The sequence below is a fragment of the Capsicum annuum genome, chromosome 3, assembly GCF_002878395.1.
Source record: "Capsicum annuum cultivar UCD-10X-F1 chromosome 3, UCD10Xv1.1, whole genome shotgun sequence".
In the NCBI taxonomy this organism is placed as follows: domain Eukaryota; kingdom Viridiplantae; phylum Streptophyta; class Magnoliopsida; order Solanales; family Solanaceae; genus Capsicum; species Capsicum annuum.
Window position 1 is genome coordinate 194,455,030 of NC_061113.1, and position 24,396 is coordinate 194,479,425.

The window sequence follows — 24,396 nt, forward strand, 5'->3', positions numbered from 1 at the left end:
TTCGATGAAATTTAATGCCTTCATCTAGAGAATCATGAAAAATATCATCTTCAAAGATTCTGAGAAGGCCTTGATAAAACCTAAACTAACTGCTAAATCAGTGTGGACTGTATGGCTCAAGTATGAATAAACTTCCATATCTAAGAGGGAGGAAGTTAAAATAGAGGCTCGTGAAGTAGCTTATCTTTGACTCTTCATCCTTATCATCATCTATAAAATAACAAGAAGTGGACGTGTTTGGCATTGTGGAAGTCCAAATAACACTGTCTCCTCGATAGATGCACTTTCTAGCAAGCTCTCCATCAAAATACCTTGCCCCGCCTTCGTTGGAATATGTCGTCATTAATGGAATAGATGGTCCATTAAAGTGGAAAATGTGTCTTAAAGTAGTATGCAAGCCAACCACACACATAATGAATGGGAAAGAATATTCTGAGTTACTCAAGCTGCAAAGATTTATAAACTCTATTTAGAACATTATAAATGCTCGATAAGACTGGAACTGCAAAACTAAAAGTTTGCTTATCTTCCATCATAGATGCAACTCTAAAATTTCTCGGACGAATGAAATCTCCATCCTTAGAGGGAAATACAAAGGTGCACAACTAACATGATAGAAACGCTGCTAAATATGTATTGGACTATGTTTATACTTCACTCTAAGTTTAGAAAACGTGGCATTATCTGCACTTGACCATTTTGCTACTTTCGAAATAGTCCCAGTTGGGTTATGTATTGACTTCAAGCGAGCAGATTTTTTCTCCTTCCTCAATGGAGCTAACTCGTAGCTTAATACCCTTTTACACCAAAAATATATCCACTTGCTTAGAGGTACTCTCAAATTAGAAGTCTCTCCTTCTTGAATATATTGGAAGGATACAAATAGGAATTCATAAGAAGAGGAATAAATCTCTCATTCTTTTCATCAACATCTGTAAGCTTCTTTGCTTCGAGCACTACTTCTTCATAAGAAAGACCTTCGATGGGCAGACCTTCAATTTTGTATAAGTCCCAAAGGGGTATGGATATCTCTCCAGCTGATGTAAGTAATGTCTTAGTATTTGGACACCAAGCCTCAAAAAATGCCTATAATATGTTCGAGTTTCGATTATAGGTAAATAGTGAAGCATAAACAACATCATATTTTTTGTTGCCTTCAAGGTTTGTGCACTTTCGACTAGTATGTCCCTAGCCTATTCCTAGTATCCTTGAGTATAACGATATTCACCAATTATCTCTATGGTACCTCCCCAACATATATCTCTTTTGAGTACCCGACGTCCTAAGAAAGAAAGGGTACTCGCAATATTCAATTGACGTTGGTTGGGAGTCCAAAGAAATCATACTTTACTTGATCGATTAGCACCAATGTCATGTTCTAAAGTCCAACCTAACATATGAAGAGAATTTTGCAAAGGTGGCTATCGATCCGCATACCTTTCTGCTATTAGAGTATCAGTCGATAACTTGGTTAAAATCGTACCATCATCGGCCTCAATTAGGAGATACTTGCTTTTAGATGATGAAGACGTGTAGCCTCTAAAGCAAACCATCTCTGCAAGCTGAATAAACAAAAGAATGTTGGTCAAACACAAAATTAATATTTAGAAAAGTACCGGTGGAAAGGTCCTCCATGTTTTGTCTTTGGTGAAATATAGTCATGTATACTTAAAGTCAAACTTGTTAGATCTCAAGGTGATGGAAGAGAAGTTAAATTCTCGCACCTTAAGCTAACAATTTCATAAGTGCATCGGTGAAAAGGGCTCGTACTTAAAGATAACCATTGCATAAATATACTGTCGTCACACCATCTTGAAGCAAAATTGGTTGGGTCTTAAGGTGACAGAAGTGAAGTTAAACTCTTGCACCTTAAGCTGATTATTTCACAGTCACCATCTTCAAGAAAAATTGGTCAAGTCTTAAGACGGTGGAGACGAAATTAAACTCTTTCACCTTAAGCCGATTGTTGCATAGCCACCGTCTTCAAGCAAAATTAATCGGATTTTAAGGTGACAGAGGCGAAGTTAAATTCTCGCACTTTAAATCGATTGTTGCATAGCCATCATCTTCAAGCAAAATTGATCGAATTTTAATATGACAGAAGCAAAATTAAACTTTTGCACTTTAAGCTGATTGTTGCATATTAATATTTGTTTCAACCCTAAAAAAATAAGGATAAGAAAAAAAGGGATGAAGAAGAAATCACCTCGATAATGCACCACCCAGTTATAACTTGCAAACACTGCTATTGGTCTTGCAAATAAAGAATATTGGATATTTATGTGTCAAGGGGCGGCGGCAGCTAAAGGAATCGGTGTCTCTATGAGAATAACAGTCATACTTACACTACAACTAGGTATCTTACTTTTGGTAAAATATGATAAAGAGGCGGCAAATTTCAAGGATTAAAGGCGGTGTATTGTTTCAGTACTAGTAAAACAAGACAAAGGCAAAAGGGTGACATCAGCATTAAATGCCAGAAGTCAACCCATATTGATTTTCTTACATGGACCACCATTTCACAATAATGTAAAAAAAAAAATTCAGGTCTGCTAGTTTTACTGTTTGGCATGAAATATATTGCTTCATGATAATTTTTGTACTCAAACTTGATACTTCAAGTCTCATCTTCAAGAATTAAATATTTTGATAAGTCTTGAAATAGGGGTATTTTATGGGCAGTAAAATTTTATTAAATTAGAATTTGTATTAAATTTGAATTATATTAAATTTAAAATATATTAGTACAAAATAATATTGTGGCTTAATTGAATTGAATTAATTATTTAAGTCCAAACACATGAATTTAAATAAGGTCCAATAATTATTGGTCTAATCCATTAATTTAGGCTACAAATGAGAAGACCATTTTTTTGTTAAGCCCAAAATGTTATCTTATTTTAGAGGTCCAAAGTAAGCACCACGTGTCAAATGACGTGGCAGGCTAAGTCAAGTGAAGGAGCCAATAGGACCATCATATGTCAAAATGATTTAGCGGGCCTAGTGAAATCAAAGGCCTATAAAATGTGTCGTGTCACTTAAATTTGATTGGTCAAAGGAAGCTCATCTTCATCATGACTCTTTCCTTTCCACAACTATAAATAGAGATCTCATAATTGAAAAAAGGACCTAGAACTCTAACAAGAAGCAAGAGAAAGCCCGTGCATCAAACACCATAATTTTTCTACAAAGCTCAAGCATTCAAGATCAAGACCAAATGATTCATGAACAAGCTCAAAGGCCCTTGAATTCAAGTGCAAGTCAAGATCAAGTCCATTAAATCCGCAAATCAAGATTCAAGATCAAGACTACAAGACTCAAGAACAAGCTCAAAGGCCCTTGAATTCAAGTACAAGTCGAGATCAAGTTCCTCAAATCAGCAAGTCAAGATTCAAGAACAAGCTCCAAATCCCTTGGATTCAAGCGCAAGTCAAGATCAAATCCATCAAGTTCACAAATCAAGTTCAAATTCAAGATTAAGCTCGAATCCCTTGAATTTATATTTGAAAAGGCGAATCAAAGGATTCATAGAAATTATAACGCTCACTTAATGAAATCAATAAAACAATTGTTGCAGTATTTTTCTTGTCTCAATTATTTATTTTCGGTCTCGAGAATTTTATTGTCCAACAGTGAGACATAACTAAAAATACCCCGAGACATTCAGGGAAGCTGAAAGTATCAAAAGGTGAAGACCCTAAAATTTGAGGCATTCACCTGAGAGTGAGGCGCAAATTAGGCGTAACCCTAGAAAGTTTACAAAGTAAAGTGATTTTTTTCCTATTAAATCTCTAATTTAAACTTAACACTAAATATATGATTGATAAATACATATATACTCAAATCAAAAGTAAAGAAAATTTAAAAGTCATATTTTAATACGTATTTACTTATGGATGTATGTCAATGGCATCGCTACTCAAGAAGGTATTAGGTGTACTATTGTCGTCCCAGTTCCTTTTATTAGGTATACTATTGTCGTCCCAGTTCCTTTCTTTTCTTTTAGTTCTTTTAAAGTCGCATAGTGATGAGCTTTTAAGTTATTTATTTTTTCTCACCTTTAAAATACAATATATGATATATGGGTGCATAAATATACTGATCAAGTAATGGAAAGACGAGGGTTGTTTAATTATGTACTATTTTTTATACGAACTTGTGATTTTGAGGACATAAATAGTTTATTATATAAAAGTTGACTTATCTATTAGTTGTATATGCGGCTTTGGTTATTATTATTAATTTTTGTTGAAGCAGTTTTAGATACATATTTCACTTATTTTTTATAATTTTGATGTAGTTTTACTTTTTTTTTTATGATTTATCTCTTTTGAGAAAATATTTATTTCTAATTATATTAATTTATATAATATAAAAAATAAAAGGATTTGTGGGGCTTACGCCCCATTACCTCGAGGCTTTTGCCTCACCTTGTACTAGGTAAAATGTCTTGCTCTACTCCTACGCTTTTAAAAATATTCCTTTTCGTTTTGTATCATAAATGATACTCCTATAAAATTTGTAGTAGTTTCTAAAATTAAGTTCCTATTCAGTATTTCTCCTGAATATCTTATAAAATTAAGATAATTTTTTCAATTTTACCTACTACTAATAGTTTTCATATGAATAAAGAAGAACAAAATCAACAAATCGTTTCTCTTTATACTATGTGATGGATTAAACTGTTCTGAAAAAACTATATGTGTAAAATGTATATCAATAAGAATAAAGTTAGGTATAGAGTAAGTGATGTGACACCTCTCATTGACCAATATTCATATTTACTCATCTTTTTCTTACTTTGTTTGACTTTTTAGTCATTTTTAGGCCAAAAAAATAAGATATCAAGTGATTACAATGACCTTAATTACAAAAAATAATACATTCATGGCATTACAATGATTTTAATGTTTTATGGCATTCATTATTATTATTATTATCATTCATCCATTTTATACATTCTTGATGTATCATTCACGAACTTCTTTTCTATACCCACATTTTCTTAAACAGTTAATTCCATTGCGTTGATTATTGATAGAGTAAATATTTTTGTAGCTAGAGTCAAACTTGTAAATATCATTTCAATAGCATTTTAATGTCACCAATATGTCCTCTTATCATTTAATTTCTAACCTTATATCATGAGATTTTCATTTTTATCCTTCTCTTTTTTTCAAGTCTACAATTCAAAAGATCAATGAGAATAGAAGCAACAGCATTCACGCAAAGGATTGACCACTATTTTTTGAAAGCATGCATTTGCAACTAGCTATGTCAATGTTTATTGAGAAATTGATGTTAGATTTTTAAGAGGTGTGAATGAAAAATGAATAGGTATTTTTTTGAAAAGACACCAAGAGAAAGGATACAATGAATAAACACCTTCTCAGTTTAGATGGTGATGACCTTTCTAGTGGATTTTGACTTTTCCGAAGAGTTGCACCTTTTCTGAAGAGTTGCACCTTTATGAAGAGGTGCACCTTTATAAATCATTAGTTCTCTTCATGAAGTAACACCTTCATGGATATTAATACCTTATTCTTTCTTCAGGTACATCAAATTTTGAAGTAAAAGCACTCTTTTTTCTTGAAAAACTCTAATGTGATTTGCTACCTTAAAGTGCGCTTGTAGTTCTACAGAGTTTGAGGTACAACTATTCTGTCGAAATGATTCATTTTATCCTGAAAGAATATATTCCATAACCTCGGGTACTTGAAGGAAATAATTTTCTTAAGAACACACCATAAATTTGGTGGACTTGAATCGTCTAACCTTTATTTTTTTCTAAATGTTCGATTTTTCAGAAAATAGTTTGAACTTCATTTTGTTCATGTTCATTAGAGTTGTCAAAATGGCTAGCCCAACCGAACCCAGCCCAAGCCTCACGGGCAAAATAATTTGATAGGCTAGGGCGGGCTGACCCTTCACTTTAAAAGGACTTAAAATGTATGGCCCAACCCAGCTCTAAAAGGGTCGTAGGTTGGGGCGGGCTAGCCCTTCATTTTTATTGACTTTTTGTTAGATTTTCTTTTTAAATCTATATTTGAACTAATAGGTATGACAATCCATTCACACTTCTAACATATTATTATATAAAGTACATAACTTTACGATAATTTGTATTATTTTCAATAGTAATACATCGTCAAGCACATTTGAATTCGTTGATTAAATTATCTTATTTAACATCACCTTCATCTGAATTCATATGTAAATTTAATAAGTTAATTAACATTAGGACATTATATATCAAAATTTTATAATATTTAAAATTTTCTTTAAAATCTTATCACTTTGAATTTTGGTAATGTGGTGCTATCGATTTCTAGTAACTACAATAAATGTTTGAACATTTCATGATGGATGCAATTTTTATAGTTATGGTTAGAAATTTTAGTATTAGCGATTCAATGATATGAGTAAAATATTGTGTAAGATACTAGCTAGAATTTATTGAATAATCACTATTTATTTTTTAAATTCTTTTTGCTAATATTTTTCTTTTAGTTTTAAGTTCGAATTGAATAAAAATAAAAAATGAAACATCTATACATGGTGATTTAGATTTAACACTTAATAAGTTAAATATTATGTAGGATATTAAACTTATTCAACAACTATTATTCCTAGTTATTACTTTTTCTTTCATAATATTCAAATATTTTAAATTTAAATTCAATAAATCTTTTAGCCTATAGGTCAGCCCAGCCTAACCTCAGTCAAGCCTCAAAGGCCAGCGGGTTGACTTGGGTTAGGCTTATAAGCCCCAATTTTAAATAGGCACAAAAATGGTAACCCAACTCTACCTAAATAGCGGGCTGGGTTGGGTCGGTCTCAAGGGCCAAACCTATTTTGGCGACTCTAATGTTCAGAAGTTGGGTTGACCTCATTGTTCAAGTTTAAAGTAGTGAATACAGAGTTACAACTTCATTTGATTATTCACATGTTTATTTGAACATGCGTTTGATGTTCTTGTTGTAAAATACAGATTTTACTAAACTTGAAAAATAACAATCTTAATAAAATTATAAAAATATTTATTTTTTGTGCGTGTTTGGTGGGAAAAAAATTATCACCATTTATAAATCAAGTACTTGATTAATCTATATTGAATCTAATTTTATGGAGACTAAAATCTTTTAATTTCTACTCCCTCGATTAGAAGAACTTCAAAACTTCATCGAAAAATTAGACTAAAAATCTAATTCAAAGAATATAAAAACTTTACCGAGTCATTAAACACTATGTATTGGTTTCTAAAAATTATAACTATGATTTTCTACTCTTTTTGAATTTGAATATGATTTGAATAACATAAAGACTTCGTCGAGTTTCAAAGTTCGTTCAGTTGACAATTTGAAGACATAAAAACTTCATTGTTGACTAGAAATAAGCTATTTAAAGATTAAGTCTCTATAGTTAGTATTCGAAAATACTAAAGTGTTTTTTTAAATAGACTAATAAATGACGAATGAAACTGAACAATAAATTAATTCGATTCTGGATAGTGTTGTCCCAACGACAACCAATGTTGTGTCATTAAGCCATTCAGATATTGCTTTAGCAATGACATCGATAGAAAAATTAGAAAACTTTTTTGGTATGAAATTTAAAAACTGGTAGAAAATGATGTGTTTTTGGCTGGCCAAACTTGAAATGCAAATGTTCACAAGTAGAGATCCTTATATTTCAAACAAAGAAATATTTGAAAATCAATTATCTGATTTGAAAGATTTTATGATTCGTTTCAAAATAGAAAAGGATAATGAGTTGAATGAGAAATCATCAATGATGGTTGCAAATCATTTTAAAGATGATGCTACACATAATAAGAAGAGGAATACGTCTTCTAGACAAAAAAAAAGAGCAGAATAAGAAAAGGTTCAAAGTCAAGTGGTACAATTGTAGTGAAGTTGGCCACAAGGCTATAAATTGTCAAGTTTTGAAGAAGAACAAGAAAAGAGATCAGATAAATACCTTGAAAACATCTGGAAAGATTGAAAATATTTGTGCTATGATCATTGAAAGTAATCTAGTTGAAAATACAAATGAATGGTAGTTTGATTCAAGAGCCACTAGATATTTTGTCGGACAAAAAACCTTTTGTTACTTATGATACTACTGGTCTCAAAGAAGTGATCTTTATGAAAAGTAATGCAACATCCAAGGTTGAAGAAAGTGGAAAGATATTCCTAAAATAACTTCCAACAAGGTGTTAACTCTCAATAATAGTCTCCATGTTCCTACTATTAGAAAGAACTTAATGTTGACAATACTTCTCGTTAAAAAGGGGTTTAAGGGTGTGTTTGTTTTATAGAAAGTTGTGATAAGAAAGAATGAAATGTATGTAGGAAAGGGATACCTCAATGGGGGCTTTTCAAACTTGATGTAATGGCTAATGAAATGAATAAAGCTGAGGTTTCTTCTTACTTGCTTGAGTCAATGTTTATGACATGAATGTTTAGGAAATATCTATTAAAAAACCTTGCAAAACTGATTAGTTTAGAAGTTTTTTCTAACTTTGAGTCTAACAAATCAAAGTGTCAAACATGTATGAAATCTAAGTGTGCTAAGCATCCGGATAAGTTTGTTGAGAACAATTTCAATCCCTTAGACTTAATTCACATAGACATTTGTGATATGACTTCAACACCATCTCGTGGTGGTAAAAAGTATTTCATAATTTTTATTAACAATCACACTAGATACCATTATATTTCTTTGTTAAATGATAAGGATGAAGCAATATACACATTTAGGCAACATAAAACTGAAGTTGAAAATCAGTTGGATAAAAAGATTAAAATATTAAGAAGTGATAGGGGTGGAGAGTATGAATCTCCTTTTGAAGAGATATATTTGAAAAATGAAATTGTCCATCAAACATTGAAGAAAATGGTGAATGTATTACTCATAAGTTCAGATTTACCACAAAACGTGTAGGCCGAAAGCTATGTTTATAGCTAATCGAATACTCAACTGAGTGATGCATACCAAGATACAATCTATTCAATATGAAAAATAAAAAGAAAGAAACCTAGCTTGAAATATGGCAAATTTAGGGAGTGCCTAGCCAAAGTCTAAGTATCTATATCTAAAAAGGTAAAAACAAGATCAAAGACGGTGGAGTGTAAGCAATAAAATATGTCAATTTTTTATTCATAAATCTGAACATTCAAATATTCATGAAAATACGATAATTGAATCAGATAATGTTGAGTTCTTTGAAAAATTTTATCAGCATAAAACTAGACATAAGCTGTCCAGGGGAGAGTATAAACAACTTTAGGATGAACCAAAGGAGAATGTACTTAATGATGAGATTCCAAGGGATATTATACGTCAAAGAATGTCGACTTTCTTCGGATCAAATTTTGTTACATTTCTTCTTGAAAATAGGCCTTAAATGTCTAAAGAAGTCATGTCATCTTCGATCTAATCCTTTTGGAAGAGGCACTTAATAGTGAGATTGATTCAATCATGAACAACTATATTTGAGAGTTGGTTAATCTTCCTTCAGAAAATAAATCTTTAGGTTCTAAATGAATCTTCAAAAGAAAAATAAAAGTTGATGATACTATTAATAAATACAAGGAAAGACTTATTGTGAAATGCTTTAGATAAACATAGTCTTGATTATTTCGACACATACACTCCAGTAACAAGAATAACATTCATTCAAATATTGGTTGCATTGGCGACAGTAAATAATCTTGAAATTCATCAAATGAATGTGAAAACAGCTTTCGTGAATGGAGAATTAGAGGAAGAAATTTACATGGAACAATCCAAGAATTTTGTGGCTCCTGGTAAACAAAGAAAAGTGTACAAACTTGTTAAGTCTATTTATGGACTAAACAAGCACCCCAAACAGTGGTATGTAAAGTTTGATCAAACTATGTTGGTGAACGGCTTCAAGATAAATTAATGTAATAAATGTATTTATATTAAAGAAACTCCAAATCACAAAGTTCTTATTTTTTTGTATGTGGATGACATATTGATCATCAGTAGAGACCTTTTTGACATAAATTTCACGAAACGAATATTTGAGAGTAAGTTTGATATGAAAGACCTTGGAGTTGATGACGTGATCTTAGCAATAAGAATTCATGAAATTCCATAAGAGTTGGCATTATCACAGTCTCATTACATTGAAAAGGTACTTGATAAGTTCAAGTATTTGAATTTTAATATTATCAAGACTCCATTAGACGTGAGTTTTTCACTTTAAAAGAATAAAGGAAAAAGTGACTCACAATTGGACTAAGCAAGAGTGTTGGAATGTTTGATGTATATCATGAGTTATAAGCCACCAGACATATCATGCACTATTAGTAAATTGAGTCGGTACAGGAGTAATCCCAATCAAACTCATTGAATAGCAATAAAAAGAGTTTTGGAGTATCTAAAACATACTCAAGAGTATGCTTTGCATTATAACAAATATTCATCAGCAATTGAAGGATATAGTGATGCAAATTAGATCACTGGATCAAATGAAGTAAAATTCACAAGTGGATATGCATTTATTTTTGGTGGAAAAGCAGTCTCTTGAAAATCATCTAAACTAACATGTATTGCCCACTCTATAATAGAATTTGAATTTATCGCTTTAGATAAAGCAGGTGAAGAAGTAGAATAGCTCTGAAATTTCTTGAAATATATTCCTTATTGGCTCAAATCTTTGACACCCGTATGCATACACTATGATAGCCAAGCTGCAATAGATAGGATAGAGAACATAATATATTACAGTAAATCTCGTTATATAAGATGAAGACATAATACCGCTAGAGAACTACTTTCTAGTGAAATTATCCTGATTGACTATGTGAGGTCAATGGATAATGCGTCAGAACCATCTACAAAAGGCCTATCTAAAGAGAAAGTTGAGATGTCATCAAAGGAAATTGGGTTAGCCTAGGACAAGTCACCACTGGGGTAGCTATACCTAGCAGAATGGAGATCCTAAGAGTTAGGTTCAAGGAGATCAAATAAAGTTGTGACTAACGATTCAACATTGCCAATTAACTCAATTCATTCTCATGATGAAGACAATGTTTAAAAAATAAGGATAATGCTTATGGCTTAAAGTTTTTTAATGATTTTAAAGTTTGACAGGTATGACCAAATTATTTGATCTATAGGATTAAACATTTAAGAATCACCTATATGAAGGTGAAGTGGAAGCTGCTTCAAGAAGACTGATAGTAAAGGCCTATTCTCTAAGCTCCTATGAAACTAGAAAGTGTTCATGGCTTAAACAAACAAAATTGTAAGAATCATAAATGGTAAGAAGCTGGTTTGTGTGATTTGTATTGTCTAGGTGTACACCAAAGTTCAACGATTCAAAGATATCACATCTACCGATTCACCAAGTGCATTCGATGAAAGTTTACTACTAAAAGTTCAAAGAAAGGCCTACTTATCCAGATTCAATTAGACTTTTCTTATAGATCACATACTTGTTCGTATATTTCTTAATAAAATAGCAATTTTTCATTCATGTGGGGATTGTTAGGTTTTTAAGAGGTGTGAATGAAAAATGAATAGGTATTTTTTTGAAAAGACGCCAAGAGGAGGATGTAATTTGAGTAGGCACCTTCTCAATTTGGATGGCTATGACTTTTTCAATGGGTTGTGATTTTTTTTAAGAGTTACACCTTTTTCAAAGAGTTTCATCTTTTTGAAGAGGTACACCTTAATGAACCATTACTTCTCTTCATGAAACAACACCTTAATGGCTATCAATACCTGATTTTCTCCTCAGGTACATAAATGAAATTTTGGAGTAAAAAACACTTTTTTTAAAAAAAAAACTCTAGTGTGATTTACGACCGTTGAGTGTGTTCATAGATTGACAAAGTTTGAAGTACTGTTATTCTGTTGAAATGATTCATTTTATTCTGGGAGGATATATTCTATAACCTCGGGTACTTAAGGGAAATAATTTCCTTAAGGACACAAGATGAATTTAGTGGACTTGAATCTTCTAATTTTCATCTTTTTCTAAACGTTTGGTTTTGCTATTTTCCATAAAATAGTTTGAACTTCATTTTGTTGATGTTCATAAGTTGGGTTGAACTTATTGTTGAAGTTCAAAGTTGTGACTACAGAGTTACAACTTCACTTGATCGTTCATATAGTAGTTTGAATATGTGTTTGAAGTTTTTTTTGTAAAATACAGATTTTAGTAAACTCGAAAAAACAACGATTAATAAAAGGTCTAGCGAGGAAGTTAGAGATGAATTGATAGGGCCGTGGAGGAGAATGTATTACTTCATACATATGTTTTTCGGCTTTTGTTCTAAAATATATGCAATTAGATTGACAAAAGAGTTGATGGGAGTTCTATCTCTCCTTTTTTTCTTTTGAATTAAGATTGTGTTTAATAAATTTTTATGTTTTTTTTGGGCTATGAATATAACAAAAGTTTTAGTGTATTGAATGATTTTTTTAACTCCTTTAAATCATACTATATATGGTGAATTTACAGGATGGTTACAACTGTCTTGGATGGTTGAAGAAAATTTATGAAAGAAAGAGCTAGAATCGAATTTTGCATATATTGTGGAGTGAAGTGGAGATTTACCGTATGTGGGAATCAGGATAAAGAAATTATGATGAATATTAATCAATTTAAAAATCCATTTTAAGGAGAAAGAAGGGAATAAAATTGGTAAAACCGAAAAAGAGGAAAAAGAAATAAGTAAAGAGGGAAACAATAAGAACGGTAAGAAAATAAATTTTACATTCCATCATCCTTTTCCCATTTGTTTCCAAGGTTTGTACGTGTATTCCCTCAATTTGGGGATTTATAAGTGTAATATATTCTGAATTACTTTTTAATTTTGTTGCCTTTTAGTTATATCCTTTTATTTTATTTTTTAATTAATAAAATATTTGAAGACAATTATATTTTAACCTACGACATCTATCAAATATATATATATAACAGTGTAGTCAAGAACCTAAATATGTATAAAAAAAAAGATATAATGGAAAAAGTAATTTCACCTAAAATATTTTATTTTATTTTTTGTGAAATTTAATGTTTCTAAATGGTGAAAGTTAGAGGAAAAATTTGAATTTTCCTTTGGGAAAAATATTTCTGATGTAAAAGAAAATTTTCAGATGTCGTTATGGTATTTTTTACTTTCATAAGATTTCAGTTCGAATTTTTGCCATTGCTTTAAAAATTAAGTTTTATGAAAGATTCCGGAGTAAGAATTATAAATTTGTTATAAATGTATTTACATCATAGTGAATGTCTATCAAGATCAATCAAGATCTACTTTGATATCTATTAGGATTTGAAGCATCTGTCTTTTACTCAGATTAGGAGTAAATTTCCCCTATAAATAGAGGGGTTTTGTTCATTGTATTCACAATCTTATGATCTCTCATCCCTCAATAGAAGAAATAAGAATCACTCTCTCTATTCTCTCTACTCTTCTTCTTTATTCTTTATTGTTTTATAATACGTTATCAGCACGAGACTCTATCATGAGCACTTATTCTACGATAAAAGCAAGAGATGTCAGGTAAAGTTTTGATTGAAAGAAAAAAAAGAAAAAGGTTATCGTTCTGTCTTTATAATCCATATATGACCTTTAAAAGGTAAGTCTTTATTTTACTAGGTATTATTTTATTTTATTTCTTTTCATATGACTAATAATTTTACAAAACTTGAGTTCGGGGGTGCGCGGATTAAATATATCTAATAGATTTAGTAGGTTTCTAGTGAATCTATTTTTATTAGTGCGTGGATATTTTTTAAATTTTGTTTCAATATCTTTTAATAATTTACTTTTTTCGTAAGATATATTCATTAATTTTTTTTTATCCTGTAGTAATTGCAGAGTTACAAATTTCTGTATAATAATTTATCCTATCTGTGCTATAATGTATATCTAATTCTAGATTTTCAATGTTATTTATTATCTTGTGTTGTTCTTCTCGTAGTGAGTTTTTTAAATTATGTAAACTATCACATGTACTTTTATCTAAATTTTCTAAGGTTTTTTCTATCCATACTAATTTTTCTTTTAGGTTTTCCATTATTTGTCTAATTCGGTTTCTATAATTAATTTCATTATTTAGATTTTCTTGATTTTCTCTAGTTTTTCTAATATATTCTAACATTTTTTAATCTGAATAATATCCTTCTGGATAAATTTCTTTGTATAACTGTTCTAGACAATTTGCAGTTTCAATTTCATAGTTTATTACTTCTTCTAATATTATTTTCTTAATATCTATTATTTCTATATCTTTAAGTATATATAAGATTAAAACTTTAAGATAATCTGGGTAATCTATCTTTTAAAATTGGTTTTATTATAGTGTTTTGTAGTTGTTTGTTTTAGCCTTAGTAGTTTTTGCATATTTTTATTAAGAAATTTTATATCTTTATTTTCCATGTATTTATCTATATTTATTTTTATCTGTTTTTCTAGTAACTGTATTTTTTTTTATATCTTTTTCTAAAAATTTTATGTAACTTACCATCGTAAGTATTTATAAGAGTAGTTAGGTAGATATGGTATATAATTTACTCTAGTCATGTAATATTACCAAAAGCTTTTTCTAATATGATTTTTCTTATATCTGCTACTTTTATATTTCTAAGTGCATACAAAATAAGTATTTTGAATTTATCTACCATCACATCAGATAAATTATCATTCATTTTCATAAAATTGCTTTTTTCAAAATATTCCCTTCAACCATGTACATAAAATATAGTCATCTTAGCTTACTGTATACTAGATTATTCTTAAATAATATGTTCTTCCGTCACTATTAACATGGTAATCCGGATACTTTTTCCCTTAAACAGCGCCTCTACTCTGGTTACTCCCCGCCACGGCTTCTTGCCTCATTGGTTTCACCTTTAGGATGGCATAGTCCTTAGGGATTTTTCTCCGTTTCCGCTTTGTTAATAAACTTCTTAACATATTATTCTTCGAATAATTCTACTATAAAGTAACTAATATGAATTTATTTTATCATAGCATGATTGTTGGGAATTATGAAATTAGCTATTCATAATCATAAAAGGATATACCTGTTCGGGTAGCTTTGATATTTCTGAGTTTTGTTGCTCCATAGCTTTTTCCATTGAAATATGTTTATCTAATTAACTGAGTAAAATATTTTTTGTGGAGTGGAGAGAGGAAAGTTGCTTCAACGCATGAAGGCTTGCCTTTGCAATGCCTTCTGCCTTTGTTATATAGAACGAAAATGTAAGTTTACAATTTACACATGTTTCTAGTTTCTAAAACTAAAACTAAAGAAAGAAAAAAAGTCAACAATAGTGGCTTACATGCCTATCTTTTCTACGTAAAAGTCTAAAAAATTAATTAATGTACTATTCAATCAAGACTTTTTTGTACAATAATATACAATAATTCAGACTTTGTACAGTATCTTGTCTCCGTTGATTTTGTCGTATCTGCTCCATTATTGCTCCTTATCTTATCTTTCCAGCTGGCATTTTGTCTTCTTTATTCTAGATGTACCTCTGGAATAATATTATCTTCTCCATTGCACCTCGAACATTGGTGGTCTGGATATTTGTGTCCAATTATTTTACAGTATCTTGTTAGCAGTCCATCTGAAATAAATCCTTTTTTGATTGCTCTTGCGGTAGATTGTTTCTCTGGGTTGAGTCGCGTCATTATCCATTGTCTTACGTCTTCCATATCTGCTTGTCGTAGTTCTTTTGAATTTGAATATATCATTTGATGATCTCTTGAATAGTAGCTCCATATTGGGTTTCCGTTAGTATAATTATTTGCTAGTTCTTGAATGATCGTAGCTAGTCCAATAAGTCGTTTATTTGCATAAAATTCTGGTATCTCAATTCTGGGTATCTCCGGTTGTTGCGTAATATCTTCTGGTATAATCATATCTCTTGTTAATCCTATCTTTACAACTTGTATAACTGGTTTTATTTCATCATATAATATCTCTGCTGGTGCAGTATAACACTTTATATAAAATAAATTTCCTTTTGTTATTCTTTTGTAGGTAGTGAATATCTTGTATATTCTTCCATAGCTGTTAGCTCTTCTCCGTCTTGGGTATATATGGTATTTAGTAGTCCATAGTCAAAACAGGTTTTAACTAAGCTTGGGTTAGTTTTGGGTAATGCAATTAATTTATTATATCCTTGTAATTTTTGGGTTATATAATTGGTATTTGGTTCTTTGATGTCTGTAGCTCTGGGGTTATAATTTAGAAAGGTTTGTACTCTGTATATATTTTCTATGTATTTCTGGGCGGTGTAGTTGTATACTTTTTTGTCTTGGTTTAGGCTATCTCGGTATGTGTTAACTTGTGGGGGTATGAATAAATGGTCTTTTTGTGTTTTTGGTGTAAATGATTTTTCAAATATTTTATTCATATTTACATTCTGGTATCTTGGTCTATTAACTCCTTTGCTTGTACCTGCAGAAGTAGATTGATAAATGTTATGGGTTTTATGGAGTGTCCCAACGTCTCCTTCTAGCTCTGGATTTTTAATGTCTTCCGATCGATATAGCTCTGCACACTGCTGAGTTAGCTGATTTGTAGCTATAGACTTCAGTTTATCTTCATTAGTCTTTAGCTTTTCTATCTCATTACCCATACTGTCCACTTTCATTGAAAGCGTAGTTAGGGTGTTAAGTATTTTTTCTAGAGTATCTTCCTCTACTATCTCAGTCTGTGTAGCTTTGTCTTGATATGTAATCTGCAATAACATTTTTGTTAGTACTGATCACTTCAATTGTAAATGTGAAATTTAATATATTTAAAACTAGTCTCCGAATCTCTTTTGTTGTAACTGAATTTTGTATTTTCTTTGTTAACCACCAGCGTACCTGTGTATTATCTGTTCGTACAATAAATTTGTTATATACAATATATGGCTCAAATGCTAATAAACATTTATATAATGAACATAATTCTTTCCTATTTATTTCCCATTTTATTTCTGTCTCGTTGAACGTACCTGAATAGTATCTACAATGGTGTTCTATTTTTTCTGCTTCATATCGATATTTAAGTACTCCTCCGTAACTATATTCACTAGCATCTGCTTCTACTATATATATAAATTTTCTATTTTCATCCGGAAATTGTAATTTTGGTAATTCTCTACAAAGTAATTTTATTTTTTGAACTTGTTTTTTATCTTTTTCATCATAGTTATATTCTATATCCTTTTTTAATTTTTTCTGTAGTGGTTTTAAAGTTTCTGCTAATTTTGGAATATATTCCCTTACTTGGTTTACTAGTCCTAAAAATGATTGTAATTTCTTTTTTGTATCTAATTCTTCTTTCGAATTTATTATTTTTTGTACTATATGTTGTTGCATTTTTACTCCACTTTTATCTATTTGTATTCCTAAAAATTCTATCTGATTTTTCATAATTTCAGCTTTCTTTTTGCTTAGACTTATTTCAGATTTTTCTATTATATTTGTAAACTGTTCTAATAAATTTAAATGTTCTTCTTTAGTTTTTGTATATAATAATATATCATCTATGTACACTATACAATTAGATAATTGTTTAAAATAATTATCCATAAAATGTTGGTATCTACCTGGTGCATTTTTATATCCAAATGGTAACACGTTCCATTCATAAAATCCTTGTGGTACCGTAAATGCGGTTAATTCTTTAGATTCTTCTTCTAGCTTTAGGTGGTAAAATCCTGATTTACAATCAAATTTGCTAAAATAATTATATCCTTGGATTTGTCTTATTTTTAATATCTTATTTGGTATCGGAAAATTATATGTTATAGTTTTTGCATTTAAATTTCTATAGTCAATAACCATCCTACTTTTTCCTCTTTTTTGTTCACTATGTTTATTTACTATAAATGCTGGACTATTATGTTTACTATTACTTTTTTGTATATATTGTTTTTCTAATAATTCATCTATGTGCATTTTAAATTCTTTTAAATCATCAAAATTATATGTTAATGGTTTTTGTGTTATTATGCTATTTTTATCTATTAATTCAATTTTCATAGTAGTTTTATGTTTTTCCCATCCTTTTAATGGATCTTCACTATATAATTGTTCTAATTTTTTCTGAATTATTTCTATTTTATTTATTGAAAATATAGTTATTTCTGTTTTATTTATTGAAAATACTACTAGTTCTACTGTATCTTCAGTATTTTTTATATTTTCTAACTTTTGTGTAATTTTTTCCCTTCCTTTTATCCAATCAGTTTTCTTTCTTATTTTATTATTAACTCTTTTTACTCTTACTTTTTGTTTACATGGTGTTGTAAACCACCAGTCTGTTTTGGTTATTATATGTGGGTATAATTTATCTAAAAATGGCATTCCTAAAAGTATATCTTTTGATGTTAGTTCATAATTATAAATTTCTTCTATTGTTAATATCTTATCCCATACTTGTATTTTTACATTCCTAGCTTTATAAGTAATTAAGCTTCCTTCATTATTAAATCCTTTAACTATTATTGGTGTTTTTAATTTATCCCATTTGCTTTCTGGTAAGCAATTATATCTACATAAATTAGCTTCTGCTCCTGTATCTATCATAGGCGTATAATATCTACTGTAATAACCTTCTACTACTATCTTCATTAATACATATATCTTCATTTCATGTTAAGGCTCTTTTTAAGAATAACTTTTCTTGTTATATGTTAAGGTTAATTGTGTATGTTCTATATTATATGGTTTTACTTGTTCTAACCATTTTATTCCTAATATTATATCTGCTTTTTGCATTTCTTCCTTTACTTCGAAATCTATTTTTATTTTTCTCACTCCTAATATTATTTCTTTTTCTGCTATATTTTTATTATTTATTAAACTTCTTGGTAGATCTGGGCATATATCATTGTCAGTTTTTATTTCTTCATTTTTTACTAGATATTTTGCTATATGATTTTCTTCTTGTCCTGTATTCAAAAGTATTAAATATTCTTTTTCATTTATTTTTCCCGTTATGTAATATTGGTTTAAATTACTTATTGAATTTGTTTCATAACTTGTTCTTTTTTATGAGCTTGATGATTCTGGTTTTTCATTAGCTATTCTTTTTGTTGTACTTATTCTATCATTTACTATTTCTAAATTTTCTTCTGTATCTATGTCTCTATAGGTATAATCATTATAATCTATTGTTTTTACTATTTGTTCGAATGGGCTTTCTATTTGTATTTTGTTAATCTTATTTTTTCCTGTTATTTTATGTTTTGTTGTTAATACATATAGATTTTTACATCTTGCTGTAAATATTTTACTTCCTGGGGTTAATTCTATTCCTGATATTTTCCAATATAATACTAATGATTTATCTATATTTCTATCTGTTACTGCTACTGAATAATTTGCACTTATTATAAATTAAAATTTTTGATATATTAGATTTCCTTTTACGGCAGTTATTATGCTCTTTTCTATAGGTTTTATAATTCTATCGTCTGCTAAATATAATTCTATTGGTGTATCTATTCCTTCTCTAAAACATGCTTTTATTAATATCTCTGTACCTCCAAGATGTACATATTTTATTGGATCTCCTTTACTTTTTATATCATTTATTTCTTTATTAATTATTCTTTTTGTTACTAATGGTATACTAGCTTTTCCTTTTGCATATCTGCAGTCTATTACATGTTCTTTTTGGTATACTACATAATATTCATCCTTTTTCCTAGTAAAAATATTTTTTATTGTTGGTATTTTAAATATTTTCTCTATACTTAAATCTAATTCTTTTCCTTTTATTTCATCAAATATGTTACTATCAAATATTATTTTTTGTTCCGTTCCTTCATCATTTAAATATTCTTCCTTTGTTATTATTTTTATATCTTCTTCAGTCATTTGATTCATCTATTTCGCTATCTATTTCATTATCTGTTTCGTTTTCTGAAATTTCATATATACTATCTTCACTTTCTAATTCATAATCTATATAATCTATCTGCATATATTCGGTATTATCTATTTTTATTTCTGATATTTGTTTATTTTTTGGATTTTTAGGTAATTTACAATCTCTAGCTAAATGTCCTAACTTTCCACAATTATAACAAGTACATTCTTTTATAGATTTCTTCTTTCTGTATGGTCTTTTATGTTTATAATTTTTTACATAATATCTTTTTCTTGGTTTCTTATATTTATATTTTGATTTTTTATATTTTTTATATTTCTTATGTCTTTTTCTTTTCTTATAATATCTTTCTTCGCATCCAAATTGGGGTGCTATTTTATTTTTGCAACATGCTAAATTTCTTATTAATGTTTTTTCCATTTTTAATTCTTCTCTATATTTTTCACATAAGTTTCTATACCATTGTTGTAAATATTTTATTCTTGCTCCTAACGTATCTACTATTTTTGCTTCTTCCCAACTTTTTATTATTTTCGAACTAAATGGCTCGGGTAATTTATTAAAATATAATTTTCTTATTTCTTTACTTCTATACTATATGCTCCTTTGTAATAATATTCTTTAAATGCGCAAGTATATTCATCTATATAACACATATTACATATTGCTAATTTTAACATTAAATTTCTATTTGTATCTTTTTCTTCATTTTGTTATTCTTCGATTGTTGTCGTACTACCAAATTCATCTTTTATAGCTGTTTCATATTTTTTTAATAATTCTATAGGGGTTAGTTTAGTTGTTGTCGATGATGTTCCTTCTATAGGTTTATTAGTTCTTAATACTTTTTTGCTATTTTCGGTTAAATTTGCAAACCATAGCTTTACTGATCCTATTAGTGTTTTTTCTATATATTCCGGTGCATCTGTTATATTTATATTATTATCTAATAATTATTTTGTCATATATCCTATCCATAATTGTATTGTTTTTTCTGTATCTATTACACAGTCTAGATCTAAAAAGTTATAATTTTTATTTACTATTTGTTTTGGTATCCATTTATCATATTCATTATATTTTTTAAACTTATTCTTATAATATATAGGTTTTCTTATTTTTGTTGTTTTAGGTATTATATTTTCATTTTCTTTTTTATCAAGAGTATTTATTTCTGTGTGGGTATTTCCTAAGTTTTCCTCATTAATTTCTTTTTGTTTTTCATTGATTTCTAGATTTTTTGTATTTGTTAATATTTCTATATATGTTTCACTATCTTCGGAATCGTAATTATCTGTTTCTGTCTCTTCAATATCTATATTATTTATTTCTAACTCTTCGTTTTTTATTTCTAATTTTTCCTTAAATTGATTTATTTCGTTTAATAATTTCTGTTCTCTACCTTTTTCTTCTTTTTCTTTTTGTCTTTGTTCATACAGGTCTTTTAACATTTGTAATTCTTTTTCTAATTCAGCAATTTACTATTTTTGGTTTCTTCTATTTTTCGTATTTCTTCCGTAGTTTGTTGTCTTATTTTTTCTATTTCCTTTTTCCTATCTATCTCTTCATTTTCTTTTTCTATTCTTACCATTGCTGTTAATTTATCTTCTAATTTTAATTCTTCTTTTTCTAACATTAGATATAAATGTTCGCCTATTTTCTTATACCTTCGTCCTAGATTAGAAAATACTATTTTTATTTTTGATCCTTCGTAATTTTCATATATTTTTTCATCTATTATAAATTCTTCTTTATTCATTTTATTGTGAATAGGTCATGTTGATATACATATTCTAAACTTTCTATTTGTGATTCCAATTTTGATATTTCACCTTTTTGTGTATCTATTGAATTTTTACTAACTCCGGCAAATATATTATAATGTAGTCTTTTTATTCTTATTTTTAATTCTTTTCTTTTTTCAAAGATAATTTGTTTTAATTCTTTATATTGTTGTACCTTATTCATTTTAAATTATATTTATAATATCTTGGTGGATATCTAAATCTAATTTTATCATAATTAGGTGGTATGTGTTTTATTCTTCTGGATTTTAAATGTGTTATTAATTTTGATTCAATACTAGATATTAATGTAATTAAGTAGGCTAATTTTTGTGGATTTCTTTTATTTTATTTAGACTTATATATTCTGAATAATTACTAATTAAAGATTCTTTAATTTTTCTAAAAGCTTCTCTATTTTTAAATGGTCTTCGCATAATTAATTTAATAATTGTAGGTAAAATTTTTTGACTCTAATTCTAATTTTATCTCTAACATGTATATTCTAACTCTAACATATATCTCTTCCGTACTTTTTAAATTGTTGTGCTCTGATACCATTTGTAGGGGGTGTGCGGATTAAATATATCTAATAGATTCAGTAGGTTGAACTACCTCTCACAGGTTTTGGATGTTGAAATCCGCTTAGATGTTATGGGTCTTGGAGACACCATAAAGAAACAAAATACAACATCCAATCAAAATCGTGCTAAGGCTATGATTTTCTTGCGTCATCTTGACGAAATTCTGAAAATTGAATACCTTACTACTAAGGATCCACTTGTTTTGTGGAATAGCCTAAAAGAAAGATTTGACCACTTGAAGATGGTCATCATCCCAAAAGCACGATATGAATGCATGCACTATAAAAATAAGATGTTGGGTTCAAGTCCCATTGATTTATGCCTAAGACGTCTTTATATGGATAAGATGTTGAGTTTGAATCTCAATGCACCATACTGATGATATTATGATGGCTAAGGCAAAATAATGGGTATTTGTTGAAAAGTCATGAAATCCGACCCATTGAATATGCTCCATTTCATGAAGTGAATGTGGTAGAAATAAATGATAAGTCTGAAATATGACAACTTACTTCATTCTTGAGGTGTATATGGCAGCAGTGCATAATATGTCTGAAAGGAGACAAGTGATTGAACGCATGAATATAAGCGTGAAGGGACAATATGATTATGATCATCAAAAGTGATGATATTTTCACACACATATTATTATCATAAGATATGACAGAGAAAAAATCTCTACATCATATGTATGCCTCGATTTGCTTCTGAAATAGCAAAATCTTAAAAGAGGTTATAAGCTATCATAATTAGATAGGCTTAAGACACGATTATATTCCATTCCTGGGTAATGAGAAGCTTATTAATGCAAACGTGTACTTGATTGTGATGATATCACAACTCACCTCCGAATGAGGCAGAATAACTGAGAAGAGTTATTTCGAAATCTACTTCTAAAGTAGTAAATCTAAAATTTATTCATGTAATAATAAAATTGAAATTTAATAAAGAAAAAAGTACATGTCATGGTAAACTTGGAGTTTACTATAATAAAAATTCATAAATTGATATGAACGATTGTGACATCTCGAAGATGTGCATATTGAATATTAGACATGTATTGAAGAACTAGAAGATTCTTCGAGAATTGTTTATGTCGTTTGTTCTCATGATAAGTTGGTTGGACCAACTAATGTTGGGATTGAATTCCTTAAATCTGAAAAAGAATAAAAAGTGAATAAGGGCCCGTTCACCTATCATGTGATATGTTGAAAAGATGCATCAATAAGATCATCACATGTACATTCATGGTCAACCTACGTTTGACATTCATAAAGTTACTTGTTCAATATAAATTGAGCATAATTTTCAGATTGTGTAATCAAGATAATTTATCTTGATGATGATGGTTTAGCATTGAATGTCTTCGATAAATATCTAAACCATTGTTAATGAGAACAAAACTTAATGTATTGGTCTGAAATATGATATATTGCAATAGCATTTGTATGCATTAGACTAATAAATTATGATTATTTTTTCCCTCTCAATTGGTTCAAGGTCAGGAACCAATTATTCCATCTAATAATTTTGATGTGCGGTATACGATTAATGAATATACCATAATGCACAACGATGAATTTCTCAAAGAAGTAGAGGATGTATGTTAGTTTTCCTAACATAAGGGGGAGATTATAAGCACTATGAAATATGTTAGGAATTATCACCATATCCTCATCCAAAAGATAATTTAAGTCAAATGCTGAAAGCATCTCATATTAAGCGCAAGTGCTCTTATTTTGTGTTCCTAAAGGACAAAGTCTATGCATACGTGAATCGTGATAGACTGATAGGTTTCAAATGAAATAGTCCTTGAAAAATAAGGAGCAAATAATCATAATAAGAAGGTAATGAGCTCTTGAAGAGCCTACGACATACCACTTCATGAAACCTTATGAGAGGTTTATGTACCTAAAAATAATGAAGTGATGAGATCTCAAAATGTTATGTTGCATTGTGAACTGATACAAAATGATATATCATCAATATCTTTGACACAATATTGGCACAATATTGTGAAAGATTATGAGGATCTGAATTCTACGTTTATTTAAAAATGCTGACGTAGAAACATTTATCAAGTGACATGAAAGGATGCATTTTGGTAAGTATTAAACTTATTTGATTTACAGTCC